Source organism: Sus scrofa, chromosome 1 (genome assembly GCF_054392235.1).
Source record: "Sus scrofa isolate SSC_HxYL_T2T_F1_AM1 chromosome 1, Sscrofa_HxYL_maternal_Yorkshire_Landrace_v2.0, whole genome shotgun sequence".
NCBI lineage: Eukaryota > Metazoa > Chordata > Mammalia > Artiodactyla > Suidae > Sus > Sus scrofa.
The window spans coordinates 266,329,634-266,345,443 of NC_139383.1; the positions used below are offsets into that span (position 1 = coordinate 266,329,634).

Sequence of the window (15,810 nt, forward strand, 5' to 3'; positions counted from 1 at the left end):
AGTGTATTGCAGTCTGTTAAATTTGCAGATAAACTTGGACTTGCTGTAAACCTCAGAAAAAGGGGAAGGAATTGGCAGTGAGGGTGGGGGTGGGGAAGTGGTAATGGTGCAGAATGTGTGTGGGGGGTTCCTCTGTGGTGTGTGCATGTGCTGTGCCTGTAGGTGGTGGGTGTGTGGCACGTGTATGCTGTGCATGTGTGGTTTGCCTTCATGACAGGAGGTGCGTGTTTGTGATGTGTGTGTGTGAGTGTGAGAGAGAGACTACTACAGTTGAACGATCATCCTCTGTTTCCAGCACAGTGCTAGGAGATTTAGAAGTTGTCTCACCTCTGCCCTCCGAGGCAGATATTTCTTTTTTCCAGATGGGAAAATTGAGGATCAGAGAGGATAAACAGAGTCTCTGTCAAAGTTGCAGATGTTGATCAATGAAATGCCTTGGGTGCACAAGCCATCCCTGGCTGGCCTCTGAACGCACACTAAATCATTCAACGTGTCTTTGCACTGGAAGGATGAAAACCTGAGGGCCTGTCTCAGCCCTACCCCCTCGTTGGTCTTGGGTCCTTGTCTAAATCATTCCACCCCGCCTCTTTTCCCCATCTGCACGGACAGCCACTGTGAAGGTCAAATGAGTTAGTGATATAAGAGAACTCTGTGAATGGGAATAGACTTGGCAGATGGTGTTGCACCATTCTGGTTAAACATTCCAAATGGTCTGGAATTTAGAAAGAATGGATTTTCTGGAGGACAGAGCTGGTCACATCTGTGGTCACTAATGATCTCCATTTCAAAATACCATTTAAAAAGTGAATCACTGCATAGTTGGTGCCTCCGGGTGTAACTCTGAAAACTTCATTTGGAAGTACCCTGTTCTTTATTGCACCCCTCCCCTTTCTGCTCACTTTTGGCTGCCATGTATCTCTGAGAGCCAGCAGAAATCCCAGATCCTTCAAAGGAAATGCCCTGTGTCTAAAGCCAAGCTTGGATTTTTACCACTGCTGCCCTCGCAGATGTCCCAAGCTGCTGAGCATCAGCCGAGTTGGGTCACTGTAGGAGGTGGTCTGGATATTCCTTCCCAGTGAATCCATAAAATCATAGATCCTGGAGATGGAAGAACCATCAAGAGGTAAATTGTTTTATTGGGCTAAATAGCATGGAATAAAGTGTACCCATTTTACAGTCAAGCAAGCTAAGATCCCCTCGATCCCAGGTTGGGCTAGGTTTTGGAAGAAGTGGGTGCACGTGTTCATTTGATCTGTCACTGAGGTGGGAATGAAGTCAGCCTGTGTTTGGGGGCGGGTGTGTACCTGGCCGTGTCCTGTGGTGGGCACGGACAGTGAGTGGGTAGCAGGGGGCTCTGTTGTCTGCCCGGAGCTGCTGAGAACAGGCTGCTCCCTTGGCCTCTCTCTGCAGTCTCTTTGATGAAAGTGGAAAACTTCTGATTGTTGAATGGAAGCTGTGGGTGTTGAAAAATAAAAAGGCTTTGCTTGAAGTGCAGGTCTTCCTGAAGGCCCATGAGGCTCAGAAGGGCAGTGGAAAAAAATGTTTGTCTTACAGTTACACGTTTTGCATATAGTACAGTGTCCTGGGAGGGAAGGCTGACAAGGGGGAAAAATCACCCTTTGTTTTTACTCAGAACCTTCTGAGCAGTTGAGATTTTCAGATCAGGTTGCTTCCCTAGCTGCTTGTTGGCCCAATTTCACTCCTCTCCCTTTGGCACTCCTCCCCTCAAGAATCATCAGTGGTTCCCTAATTCTCACCACCATTGTTCTAAACTCTTCTCTCCTGTCAAGCTGGGCAGAGGCTCGCCCAGCCCTCCTGGTGGCCCATCCCTGGCGCTAACTGCCTTCTTTCCCCTCTCTATCCAGTCACCCAGAGAATCAATGAAAGAGCTTCTGTAGAGTTACTTGTTGAGAGATTTTCAAATCCTTTCTGGAAGCGACACTGCACAGTGAGTATAAAAAGGCACTCCCTTTTGAGGAGGCTGAGCCCCGACTGCTCATTCACCATTTAATGCCCTGGGGTCTCTCCAACATGGAGCAAAATCTGGAAACTTGTGATTTAGCTCAAAACCCTTCATCCTCAAATCAGGAAACTGAGACAAAGGAGTGGATATAATGTGAGAGAGTTTCCCTGAGGAGGGGTAGAGACACCATCAGAAGTTCCTGTGCTCATTCTCATCCCCTCTCTGCTCAGTTCCAGGCACACTCGGGCTTCTCCTGTGTACTCCTTATTTTCCACTGCTTTGGAGCCTTCCTACCCTCGAGGCCCCCAGCCTGGCCCAGTCCTCCAGGAAAGCTGCCCAGGCCTTTCCCGTCCACCTGCATCCTTACTCCACAGCCCTCTGTCTTCATGCCACATAATATTGCCTCTCATTATCTACTTGTCTTGATGTCTGTCAAGTGTGAACATGTGTGAGTTTTGCCTTCCCTGTTGGACTGAGAATTCTTGAAGGCTGTCTGTATTTTTCCAGTCTTCATCTGATTCCCTGCATTACTTGGTGCTGGGCCTCTGTATGGTCAAACTTCAGTCCATGATTGTGTTGATTTTATGTTTATGGAAAGAGAAAGTTCTAGAAAGTTGGCTTATGCAAAGGAATCGTGTGATGGCATATTTGCCTCTCCCTTCTCAGTGGTCCCCCTTGGCCCTGTCCTTCTCCAGATGGCTCACCCATTGGCTTTTACATTCCACCATGGCTCCATGAGAGTCACCACCAGCCCCTGTTCAGCCTGTAATTAGTTGCCAAGTGGTGACTGTAGCAGCTGAGACTCAGTGGACAAACAGGACTAATCTCTTATCCCTTCAAGAAGGAACCCCATTTTGAAAAAATGAGGAACCAGCTGTAGGAGCCCCTCCCCTGCCATTGCCTCGCCATAAGAGGGACTGTGATATCTCTAAGTGTAGACAGATTCTTTGTTCCCAAAGTGTGATCCCTGAACCTGCAAGAGCACAACTTGGTAGCGCTACAAATTCTTGGGCTCCACCATAGAGCAACTGAATCAGAAACTCAGGCTGAGTTCTGGTAATCTGTGTTTTAACAAGCACCCAAGGGAATTGTAATTCTGAGACCATTTGGAAATCATGAGTTTAGAGAAAACCTGTCCAGCTTCCAGAAAGAACCTATACAGGATCATCTGATCCAGATGCTGGCCTTTGGGCAGGTAAAACCCTACCCTGTAGTGCAGCTGAGAAAAGCGAGGGCTCATGAAGAGGGGAATGTTGGCATGAAGACTTATTTTTCCTATCCCTTGGTTGGGCCCTCTTTCTAACCTCAAATGCGGCTATAGGCTGCAAAGATATTGCTTTTGAAGATGGAGTCGTATTTGCCGCATTTATCTAAAGTTCTCTTGTGGTGATCACTGTATATAGGAAAAATAAATAGTATTTTAAAACTACTGTTATATGAGAGAGGAAAAAACCCTAGGTTGTTTTCAAGCAATGAAACATGCAGTGAAACTGGCTGCTAAAGGGTCCTGTCCCTTTAACTGGAGAGGCCTCAGTTTTGCTGAGGCCAACTATCCTGGATAGATTGGACATTGGAGTTGGCCAGAGTGACACTTTGCTGAGAGGATCCAGTGACGACAGATATAATGGTAGAGGGTTTAGGGCAGAACCAGCAAACTGTGGTCACTGGCCAAATCCAACCTGCCACCTATTTTTATAAATAAGTTTTATTTAAACAAAGTCATGCACGTTTGTTTATACACTGTCTGTGGCTCTGTGTGCATTACAGCAGTGGTAGCTGCAACCGAGACCTCCTGGCCCATTAAATCTAAACTATTACTGTCTAGTTCTTTAGTAGAAAATTTTGTTGATCCCTGGTTTAGTGTATTAAAATAAATTCAAGACAGAATAACCAAAGAAAGGACCTGGAGAGAAGAACAGAAATGTGTTTCCTAAGACTCTCCTCTAAAATCTTCATTCATATTTACATGACTAAGTCATGTTCAGTGAGACCGAGAGAGCTGAGAGTAAGGTGTGGCCCAAGACAGCTGGGAAATATATAGATAGATACACATCCAGTATTGGATGTATGTGTGTGCTTATAACTAATAGATAATAAACACACACATATATGCATGGATGTATAGAATACACACGTTATTCCTGTCTAAAAAGTTTGAAGCAACTTAAAAGAAATGCATAGATATATAAGAACTGAAGCCATTGAAACAAGGCATATAAAAGTAGAGTGTAAAGTGAGTGGATTAAGAAACCCTGGCTAATGGTGGTTTCAGCCATTGAGCACAACATATATACCTCTCAGCTTTCTGATAACCAGGGCAGAGAAGAAAACACATTGGGTTGCATAACTCTCTGATCATTAAAAGTAGTCGAGTTCAAAAGGAGAAGTGGACTCTTTGTTGCTTGTATAGATGCTTTGAAATATACCGTCTCTAACTTGATAATTCAACTTACACTTTTTTGACTAGACAATGGTGTGAAAGTGGTACAAACTCAGTGGAAACTGTACTTCGAGTTTTGAATTTTGACCTCTTCCCTGGCTCCCATATGCGGTGCCCCTTCCTGGTTGCTGGGCAGTGGCAGTTGCGGCTCCCAGTCTGCCCCATGGTCACCAGGGAAACAACTATTTTGTTTTTCACTTGTGATATGGTTTTCAATAAATGGATGAGATTTTCAGCATTTATTATAAAATAGGCTTTGTCGGGTGATTTTGCACAACTGTAGGCTAATGTAAGAGTTCTGAGCATGTTTAGGGTAGGCTAGGCTAACCTGTGATGTTTGGTAGCTTAGGTGTATTAAGTGCATTTTTGACTTTCAATTTACAGTGGGTTTATCAGGATGTCATTCCATCCCAGGTCGAGGAAGATCTGTGTAACATATTCTCAAATGGCAGAGATTGTTCTCTATGAATTTAAAGTGTGGCTTTGTAATGCATTAGCGTTAAGATCCATTTTAACAAGCAAAACTACTGCAGTATTTAAAAAGAAATGTTATGATTTTCAGTGAAGCAGAGCTGATGATAAATAACTTGGGAAGTGAGAAGTTCAAGGGAAAAAAGGAACTTTACTTCCCTAGCCTCTGGCGTCTTCCAGTAAAGTTGAAGGACTCGAGTCCTCCTAAGTTATATGGTCCTTAAGAGCTCAGTTGTCCTTCAAGAAGGAGAGATGAGCCTGCACCTTTTGCAGGCTGACTAAAGATCTTTCCATATCAATAAAATGTAGATATGAGAAAATAGAGGATAATGTGTTCTATGGTCCATCATCCATTGGGCGTCTGGGAGCTTACTGTGTACTGGACACTGTCACTGTAACAGCAAACACGGCAGACATCATCCTGCCCTCCTGGAGCTCATGATCAGGTGAGTGAGCTGGGTAATTAAATAAGTAATTATAATATAATATGTCTGATTAATAATAGATGGCTCAGGGCATTGTCCTCTGCACAGTGGGGAAACTCAAGCTCTTCCATCCCTCTCCATGAGGCTTCCTTGAGGTGAACTCTTTGATGGCTACAGTAGTTTAATGAATAAAAATCCATCCAAACTCCATAGGTCATTTCACTGTCATTCTTTCCCAATGTAAAATCTTTTGGCATCTCCCCTTGCCCACGGAAACCCTGGTCGCATTTCCTTTCAAGGCCTCCCTGGCCATCCCCTAAGCTTCATTTTCAGCCTCTGATCCCACTGAAACCTTGCCACCACTCCAGGTGCAGTGTATGCTGACCCCCTGGCCTGCCACGCCCTCCCCTGACCCTGCTTCTATGCAGGGAGCATCCTCACTGCAACATCAGATCTTGTGTCTCTTCCTTCAGCAGCTCAACACGGTTGTTTCCAGAGTTGCTCTTCAGATATTGTCTCTTCTCTGAGCTTCTACCCCCAACTTCCAGTAAGAAATGAGTCCTTCTTTTCTCTGGAGGGTTTCATAGCATACTTCTACCTCTAATCATTAATGACAATAATAATAATAATTGTGTGATTAACCATCACCTGTATTTAATAAGCTCATTACACTTATACACACACTACATTAATAATCTCACTTAATTTTTGCGATTATTCCATGAGTACTATTATTCCCATTGGCAGATAAGGAAACTTAGGAGCTGCCAAATGGCTTTTCCAAGTTTTCACTCTTAGTCAGTGATGGGGCTGACATTCCAACACAGGTCTGCCTGATGGCAGAGCAAGTTGCTGTAACCCTATGTGATTATATGACCTGTACCCTAGGTAGCTACCTAAGGCTCTGTCTCCCCAGATACACTGTCATCGCCTTGAGAACACAGCATGTCCCTGGAGGAAGTGATTTGTGCATGTCCACACCTAGCTAGCCCCCAATAAATGTTTAAGCTCTATGTCTACCTAACAGATCCATTTTAAATACATAATATTGGGGAAACCACCATTTAAAAAGTTTTCATAAATGAGGTCTAAACACGAGCCTGTCCTAGAAAAGAGATCCCAGGCCTGTTCCTCTCCTTGGCCCCTTCCCTCTTGCTGTCATCCAGCCTCTGGATTCCTGGCTCTCTGCCTCCCTCTGTCCTGGCCTCCTGGTATATGAGCATATGGGTACACACATCTAGAAGTAGAAGCGGAGAGGAACCCTGAATAGAGATGTCTAAGGACATTGATGAATTCTTGGAACCTATTTGGTGAATAAAGAATTAGATGAACAAATGTTAACTTGGAGAAAAGGAGAAAAAGAAGGTGTAGAGAGGAAGAGACAGAAATTTGGAAACTTTTTAGTCTGGGATCTGTTATGTTTGAAGAGAAGGATGGCTCATTTCTGAGTTATTCAAACTTTTTTCATGTGAAGTCCAACCTCTGTTCTATGATTGTGTTAGATTTTTGGACTTCACTGGGGGTGGAGGTTGACACTGAAAGATGTCCTGAAGTGTTGTTTCCTGATGTTAGCAAAATCAGGAAGTGACCTTTTCTTTTCTCTTTAAAGTAGGCTTTTTTTTTTTCAATTTCTACGAAATTTGAAGCTTGGTGTGTCTTGGTTTTGAAGTAAAAATCGATTTAATCCTGGAGTAAACTATTCAAATTGAACAGGTGCTTAAGCTGTGCAGTGCTGTGTATTTTCAGTTGTGAAGGGCCAAGCAAAAGAGAAAACATGTGAACCACAGCAGAATGCACCAATTTATTTTTTGTGGCTGTTATTTTTACTGGGAAAAACAAAGAAGCCTCAACCTAACCTTGCCTTCTGAATATCCAGCTTTCAGCTGTGCAGAGATGGTAGTATTGGCAGACTGAAAATGCCAAAAATGTGAGTGGGAACACTGGGAAAGGTGTCCGCAGTGAGGCTGTGGAGGAGTGCAGGTGCTTGGGGAAGGGTTCGGAGAAGTGGCCTGGAAACACAGACCTGACATCAAACCCCGTACCCCTTCCTTCTGCTCAGAACAAACATTTGTTGAGCACTCATAGTAAGATGCTGGTAACCTTTGAAAGGGGGTCTACTTAGTCATCCCAAGACACTGTCGTTTTCATTGGTAATATAACAACAGTCATATTCCCGTTTAGGGCGGTTAAGAGATGGATGTGTTTAAAACAACTTAGAACACCTCTTGGTATATATAGGGGGCGCTTGGTTTACATTTGTAGCAAAGATCTGAACCTTTCTTCTGTTGACTTGAAGTGTTAGATGCTAATCTAGCTAAATAAAGCACTGGATGCATAGCCAGGTAACAAAACTCTTCCTCCATCGTCCGTGGTCATTTCACCAAAGGCATTTATTCTCCCCTTCCTTTCCTCCTCTTGCTCTCCTCCCAGGATCTTTCCCTCTTTCTCCATTTGTCCTTATGCCCTCCTTGGTTTAACTTCCAAGATGCAATTTTTCTAAGTATGTTTATCTCTTTTATTTTCATGTTACATATTTTATTGTTTGTCCCAAATTGTTTGTAATGAATATGTATTGCTTTTTGTAAGAAGATGCTAGAAACAACCCTTCATCTGTATCCACAGGGGAGACCCCAGTAATACTTGGGATCATACTAAATAATAACATACTGTCGTTTCTTTTAAAACATATGTAGTTTCCTGTAGGTCATAGGAAATCTGTTGTTTCCTTATCTGAGTACCATGTACTCTTTTTCACTACCTCTTTCCAGGGAATGTGGAATATATAAGAAATAAAATTGTTTCTCTCTCTGAAAGCAGCCCACAGAGGCTGTGTGCCCTTTTTCTCTTGATCTATAAAGTTGCTTTCTGGGGTATCCCCTTCTGTCCTTCTCGTCAGAAGATGTTGGCATAGCTGACAAATTGCTGGCCAGGCTGAAAATCTTCTAGGGGAACTGAGAGAGCATAAGATATCAGTACAAGGGGTTCCTCTGTCAGTTTGGCAAAACCTTAGAAGATGCTTCCTTCGCCCTGAGCCAGCTGGGGCCCAGGCGTGGCTTTGCAAGGTGCTATTGGCGGTGAGCTCTTCCCCTGGGGTCCTGTCTTTGGCTTCCCTGTGAGTGCTCCTTGGAGCATCCAGGCTGAACAAAACTGGCTTAGCTCTCCTGGACGTCACGGGACCAGGGGAACCCCACCCCCACAGCCACGTAGCTTTGCCTTTCCTATTTTTCTTGCTTTGATATCATGGAGCTTAATAAGCTCTTTTGAGGAGAAGAGAAAAAGCCCCAAAGTTAATACATTTAAAACATCGTGGGGAGTTCCCGTCGTGGCACAGTGGTTAACGAATCCGACTAGGAATCATGAGGTGGCGGATTCGATCCCTGGCCTTGTTCAGTGGGTTAAGGATCTGGCATTGCCGTGAGCTGTGGTGTAGGTCGCAGCGGCGGCTCAGATCCTACGTTGCTGTGGCTGTGGTGTAGGCCGGCGGCTACAGCTCCGATTAGACCCCTAGCCTGGGAATCTCCATATGCCGCAGGAGCGGCTCTGGAAAAGGCAAACAAAACAAAACAAAACAAAACAACATCGTGGATGTTGCAGCCCCTGCTGCATTGGAACTGAGAGGTAATTAATTAGGTGTAGTTTAAAATAAAAGGACTTCATTTCTCTTACAGACTCTGAGTCTCTTCACTGGGAGTCTTCATTGAGTTTAAGAGCTGTTTCCTCCCTCCCCCCAAGAACACAGGTATTACATTTGTCTTTGTAATGAGACTACACATTTGGGTATAGGGGCCACTCTGGTTGAAAAGCCCCAAGCTCCATTGGAACCAATATCTGTTTTCACAGCTTCTAGATCCAACACCATGAGAAGCCCAGGTCTGTGGCTTTCCACCAGGTATTCATAGTTCATTCACAGTTGCCCAGTCTAGAGGTAGTTTATCAATCAGTTGTCATTTTTCCCATTCACAATGTCACCCACTTTTGTCAAGGAATAGTGCTTTGAGGTTGATGAATAGTCACTTTGCTGTGGAGAAGGCAAAGACGTTTTGTTAAACCTTTATTTGTACTTTCTAATTTGTTTTTGTTTCTGAGGACGTAAGATTGCTGTGAAGTCTTCAATTTGTTTCCCTTGCAGAGAGGGTGGAGCCATGTGGCTAGTTTGAAGCAATGAAAGATGATGAGGCAGTAGGAGCTGGCATATTTCTCTGAGCTCTGTCTCAGCTACTGAACTGGGTACAGAGGATCCAGTAAAGGGCTCCAGGGAAGATGTGGGGGGAATGGTGGGGTCTTGAGATGAAAGGAGAATAGTATGAACAGAGAGATGTCTGGTAAGAGTTGCTATACGTTGTATGTGATATATCTAGCTTACTCTATTATTAATTGTTTAAACCAGGATGTCTGAGAAACAAAGGGGGCTCTTCTCTTAGTAACTACATTGAATAACACTGGGACAGTAGGTCTAAATGGGCACTGTCCTAGCCAAACCCTAACACATATGGTCACTCTATATATAATCCATTTTGTACCACCCAATAAATTCTTCAATAAAATAATGTGATTTACCATTGCCTTTGGAGCTGTTTGTAGGTGTGCGAAAGAGGGACATATGGCAGAGCTCAGTCCAGTTTTCCAGGTAATAAGCAAAATCATGGGGTGGAGCCTCAAACTCTTGGTCTCTTCCTTTCTTCTGCAATGTTCTGCTCTGCCTCTTTGTACTAGTTAGCTATTACTAGGATTTGCAGCAGTGGCAAGTTAGCCCTGGACTATCAGGGACTGAATAAGATCAGCATTTCCCTTAGTGAAGCTGGTGGGAGACAGGTGGCCCTTGTGGCCTGTGAAGAGGGAAGACAGTGTTGGGAGGTTGCCCATGGGAAATCTATGAGTCGGGCCTGGGAGTAGCTTAGGTCATTGCTGCCTGCAGTTCTCTCAGCCAGAGCCCAATCATATAACCCCAGTGTAAGTGCAGGGGAGGCTGAGAAACGTAGCCTTTCCGTCCAGGAAGAAATAGTATGGTGAACATAAAGCATTTTCTCCACATACTCTCTCTCAGAACTGTGCTTTAACAATTAGTTTTAATAATTGTGCAGGAAACTATAAATAAGACTGAGGCGGAGTTCCCGTCGTGGCGCAGTGGTTAACGAATCCGACTAGGAACCATGAGGTTGCGGGTTCGGTCCCTGCCCTTGCTCAGTGGGTTAACAATCCGGCGTTGCCGTGAGCTGTGGTGTAGGTTGCAGACGCGGCTCGGATCCTGTGTTGCTGTGGCTCTGGCGTAGGCTGGTGGCTGCAGCTCCGATTTGACCCCTAGCCTGGGAACCTCCATATGCCGCGGGAGCGGCCCAAGAAATAGCAACAACAACAACAACAACAAAAAAAAAAAAAATTAAAAAAAAAAATAAGACTGAGGCCTCATGAGTGTAGCAGAGTATCCCCCAGCTCCACTCGTGCCCGTAGGAGACTGTATTAGTTGGCCCCAGCTGCTGTAACGAAACACCACAGGCTAGGGGGTTTAGCCAGCAGACATGTGTTTCTTACCTCTCTGGAGGCTGGAAGGTCTAAGATTAGGGTGCCACCAAGGTTGGCTTCTGATGAGAGCTCCCTTCCTGCGTTGCAGATGGCCACCTTCTTGCCGTGCCTCGCATGGCAGAGAGAAAGAGAGCAAGCTCTCTGTTCTCTTGTTAGAAGAGCGCTAATCCCAGCATAAGGACCCCACCCTCATGACCTCATCTAAATCTAATTACCTCCTAAGTCTCCATCTCCACGTAACGTCCACTGAGGGTTAGAACCTCAGCATATTTACCTTTAGAGTCTTTAAAATAATGAACACGAAAAAAAACGTGGAAGGGGGTGGTGACTACTGTGCCGTAGAGGAGGCGAGGTTGTTTGTTCACCTTTTCATTTAACATGTATTTTGAGCACTATGTGTAAAACATTTTCCTATAAACTAGGAATGCAGTGGTGACCAACGACAAATTCATTTACCGTTTAGATCTTCACAGATTTTTTTTTTTTGGCCTATTTAGGGCCACATACATTATTTTATGATTACAGTTGACCCTTGAACACAGCTTTGTTGTTTTGACTATATGGTTATTTGGCTGTATGGACCACTTACATGCAGATTTTTTTTTTTTTTTTTTTTTTTTTTTGGCTGTGGCTGTGGCATGTAGAAGTTTCTAGACCAAGGACAGAACCTGTGCCACAGCGGAGACCCAAGCCTCAGCAATGACAGTGCCAGATCATTACGCACTGTGCACAAGGGAACTCCTACATGAAGATTTAAAAAATGCTATAGTACTACATGGTCTGCGGTTGGTTGAATCCAAGGATGTGGCATTGCAGGTACAGAAAGACTATGGACATGGGAGTGGTGGGCAGAAGACAAGTTGTACTCAGATTTTCAACTGCACAGAGGGTTGGCACCCCTAACCCTCCAAATTGTTCAAGGGTTATCCATATTTGTTTTTGTCTTTTTGTCTTTTTAGGGCCGCACCTGAGGCATATGGAGGTTCCCAGGCTAGGGGTCTAATCTGAGCTGTAGCTGCCAGCCTACGCAGGGCCACAGCAATGTGGGATCTGAGCCGCATCTGCAACCCACACCACAGCTCACGGCAACGCTGGATCCTTGACCCACTGAGCATGGCCAGGGATCGAAGCCGAATCCTCATGGATGCTAGTCGGGTTTGTTAACTGCTGAGCCAAGACGGGAACTCCATTTTTTTTTGGGGGGGGGGGTTATCCGTATTTTGAATCATGTGTATTTTAATCAGTGCTATGAAGGAAAGTTACCCAGTCACATGAATGAGCATGTTTGGAGCACTCAATCACATTCTGGGGAAGCGGACATAAAATCTTTCTGAAGCAAGTAAATCTGATTAGAGATCCAAGAGATAATTTGCAAGTAATTAATGATGATAGCACATGTTGAGATCTTCCTCTGTGCCAGACACTGTTTTTTACATGCGTTACAGTATGATCTCAATTATCGTATTACCTTGGTTATTCCTCAAAACCACGTTATGATCGAGGTATTCACATTAGCACATCTTTATAGAACAACCTGGAGAAAAGAGGGGTGCATCTTCAGGGAAAGGGAGCCTCACATACAGGAGTCCTATGGTTGGAGAGGATGAGGCACATGACCCATCTGAGAGCTGCGAAAGAAAGATGAAGTGTTTGGAATCATATTATGTAAAATGCTAAAGCAAGACTTCCCCCTTCTCATTAAAGTGTGAATGTGTTGGGGGATAGAGGGGAGAAGCAAATGTGAACGTTTGTGTTTGGCTATCTGATTCAGCTGTCAATAAAATACACTTACCAGGCGATATGTAGGACTAGGTGTAAAAGTTTTGTCTGTATTCTTCATAATGTCATCACTAAAGCACAGAGAAATCTAGATTTCTTTTGGAAGGTGCAGAAAACCCCAAGACCAGGAGGAGGGAATTTAGGGTGTGCTAGCACTTGCCTTCTTTTGAAGCTATGAATTGGGGAACGGGAGCCCCCAATTTTATCTAGAAGAAAGGAGGAATTCTTCCACTTGACCTTATTTCAGTCTGCGTTGTGGATTGGGGAACGATAACAATTTTGTATAATACAGCGATAGTTTATCTAGTCTGGCTCAGACTGTTTTCACAGCAAGTTAATAGGAAGGATATTTTTTTTCTTCTCTTCTTAGAAAACGATCAGCTCTTTTTGAAGTTAGAGTGATTTTCTATGCTAGGCAGCATTTTGTTTTCATTGAATCGACTTTGATGTGAAATTTCCTGGCATTTCTTAATTCTGTAGAGGAGGTTTCTCCCTTTGAGATGTGTACGTGCATAATTTTATGTGCCACTATGTTTCTGACTGGTGCATGTGTCCACACATTCACTACCAAGTGTATTTATTCAGCATCTCTTATATGCTAGATGCTGACAATGCTGCACTGGAAATTTACATGACCATGGAATTTACCACCTGAACGTGCTTATAGACATTCAGCAGAAGATACAAAAGTGAAAATGTTACTGAATATGAAGAAAAAAGCCAAATTGTTATGAGGCAGAGTAGCAGAAGGGTCTGCCTGAGAATGGAGGTGTGCTGGGTAGCCTTTGTTCACCATCATCTTTCTTCCCATCCTTCTCCATCCTTCTTTGAAGGCTAGCCTGCCTGTGAAAGGGCTCCTCTGTTTCAGTTGGGGGCTAGCCATTTGGATGGTGGGAGAAGACCGAGGCTGGGGTATTCACTGCTTTAGTTCCTTTCTGTACCAGATCTCCTTAGTTGTGACCCTCTACTGAGGCTGTCATTACTTTTAAGTTAGGCTTCTTCCTACACTTCCCTCTCCAGGTTCTGGAACATGTTCTGTCCCCTTCTGCTTCAGGCCTGAGCTAGGTAATCGCTTCCTACCTTTGCTAGTTGTGGGATGCTGCATTATCTCTTGTTGGTGTCCCTAAACCCTGTGCATGCTTTTGTACATAGCCCTTTTATTATCATTTTAGCCTACTTGGTATGTGACACCTGTGTCCTGCCGGGGCCCTGACTGATAGATATCCAAGAGGGTCTTCTTGAGGGCGTGGTTTTTAAGTTGAAACCTGAAATGTTGGAAATTGTGGACCAGGAGTTCCCTGGTGGCCTAGTAGCAGTTAAGGATCCAGTGTTGTTACTGCTGTGACGTGGGTTCAGTCCCTGGCCCGGGAACCTCTGCATGCTGCAGGCAAAAGAGAAGAAAAAAGAAATTGTGGACCAGGAAACTAACGGGAGGAAGTGGGTTTTTAGGAAGAGGGATGAGCATATGTGAAGGCCCCAGTCCAGAAAGAATTTTATGTGTTCAAAGGACACACAGCAGAGAGACATCCATGTAAAGGCAAAGGAGAGGTAGAGCCAGATGAGGCTGGAGACATGAACAAGGATAGTCACACCTGGCTTAATGCTGCTGGAAGGGAGTTTGGTTTTAATCTGAGTGCAGTGGAAGCCACTGAAGGAGTTTGGGCAGGAGGGTATCATGATCAGATTAGATCTGTTTATCTCTTAGTTTGCTTAAGACCATTAGTTGGCACTTATTGTATGCCAGCACCTGTACAGAGTATAGAGGAGAGGAAGGCAGATATAGAGGCATATTAGACATAGTCTTTCCATCAAGTAGTCTACTGGGAGAGTTAGGCTGTGAGTATATAGAACACTAATGCTAGACATGCTTTAAGTAGTGTTAAGAGGGAGCACCAATGGCATATTTTCTTCTAATGGAAATGAATAGATTTCCTGGAGGTGTAGCTTTAAACACTCCAGCTTGAGTGGGACTTTAAAGAATAGATTGATCTTAGATAGTGATGATGGAAAGGCATTCCAGGGAAAGTGAACTGTATATCAGGTAGCACTATTCAAAGTACCTAGTCTGCGTACCAGTGACGTAAGGAACTTGTGTCTGAATGTAAATCAGCACATTACTTCCTTCCTCAGTGGGCCATCTGGCATTTATATGTAAAGAGGGGCTCCCACTATGGATCGGGCTCAGTGGTAGCTACTTTGGAGGCATTATCCTATATGAACTTCCCCCAGGCCCTGGGAGACTAGCATTTTCATCCCCATATTACCAATGACGATACTGAAGTTCACAGAATCTGGTAACTTTCCCAGGGCGTGCTATTAGTAAGTGGCAGAAAGGGATTGGAGATCAGTTCCATCCTAATGCACAACCTCAGTCCTTGTACTGAATGCATTGTTCTTTGCCGTGGTCGCCTTCCTTCTCTTCGACTGCAGCACTCGGCAAAGTGCAAATCCATGTTTTATTACTGTGGTTATCGTTTTGCTCCACAAATGCCAGGTTTAAGGCATTGCTTTCTTCCCCACATTGGCACCAAAATAAGATACCTGGCTTCCTTAAATAGGAATCTATACTCTAGACAATGAAATAGAACTGAGGTAAGTATTGAATGAATGATGGATCCTAATGAATTGCCCGCAGATGACTGTTCAAAATAGAGTGAGCTATTTCTTAAGTGAAATCCAACACTTTCGAGTGACATCGATTTGACCACTGGGTGTCCACCCGAAGAGTCCCACAGTCATGGCTTATGCGTCTAACTACTTGACAACAAACTCACCAGTGTCCTTACTAACAAACATTTATTTATATTTAATAGGGTGTAAACTTCTCTTCTCCTTGCTTGGTTGGGAAGATTAAGTGAAACTTCTTAAGTGAAAACAGTAGCGTTTGAATAAATAAATATATTTAACTTTTAAAATTTTAATTAAGTTACTGGTTCTCAAATTGTGGTCCTGGGACTCCTGAAGGTCCCTGGAACCCTTTCAGGGTGCCCATGAGGTCAAAGTTATTTTCCCGACAATACCAACATATGTTTGGCCTTCTCCCAGCTCATTCTTTTATCAGTCTAAGTGGAGTTCTCCACAGGCTGCATATTGTATTTACAAAAAAACTGAATGAAGAAGCAGATGTGAGAAGCCAGCTGTCTTCTGTTAATCCAAACATGAAAGCGATTTGCAAAAATGTAAAATGAATGCCACTTTTTTTAGTACTTGAC

The 15,810-nt window shown here is 44.0% G+C and overlaps 1 long non-coding RNA gene across 3 annotated transcripts in view; it reads left to right on the forward strand.

Annotated features, from left to right (window-relative positions):
- LOC146407169 (uncharacterized) overlaps positions 1-15,810 on the forward strand; it is a 190,738-nt gene that overhangs the window by 97,409 nt on the left and 77,519 nt on the right. For 2 of the 3 annotated variants that reach the window (XR_014825993.1, XR_014825995.1), the window contains exons 4-5: positions 346-1,123; positions 1,866-1,948. This is a non-coding gene — a long non-coding RNA (uncharacterized LOC146407169). Of the gene's footprint in view, positions 1-345; positions 1,124-1,865; positions 1,949-2,193; positions 4,654-15,810 lie in introns of those variants that run through there. The other variant, XR_014825998.1, reaches the window with a different exon arrangement.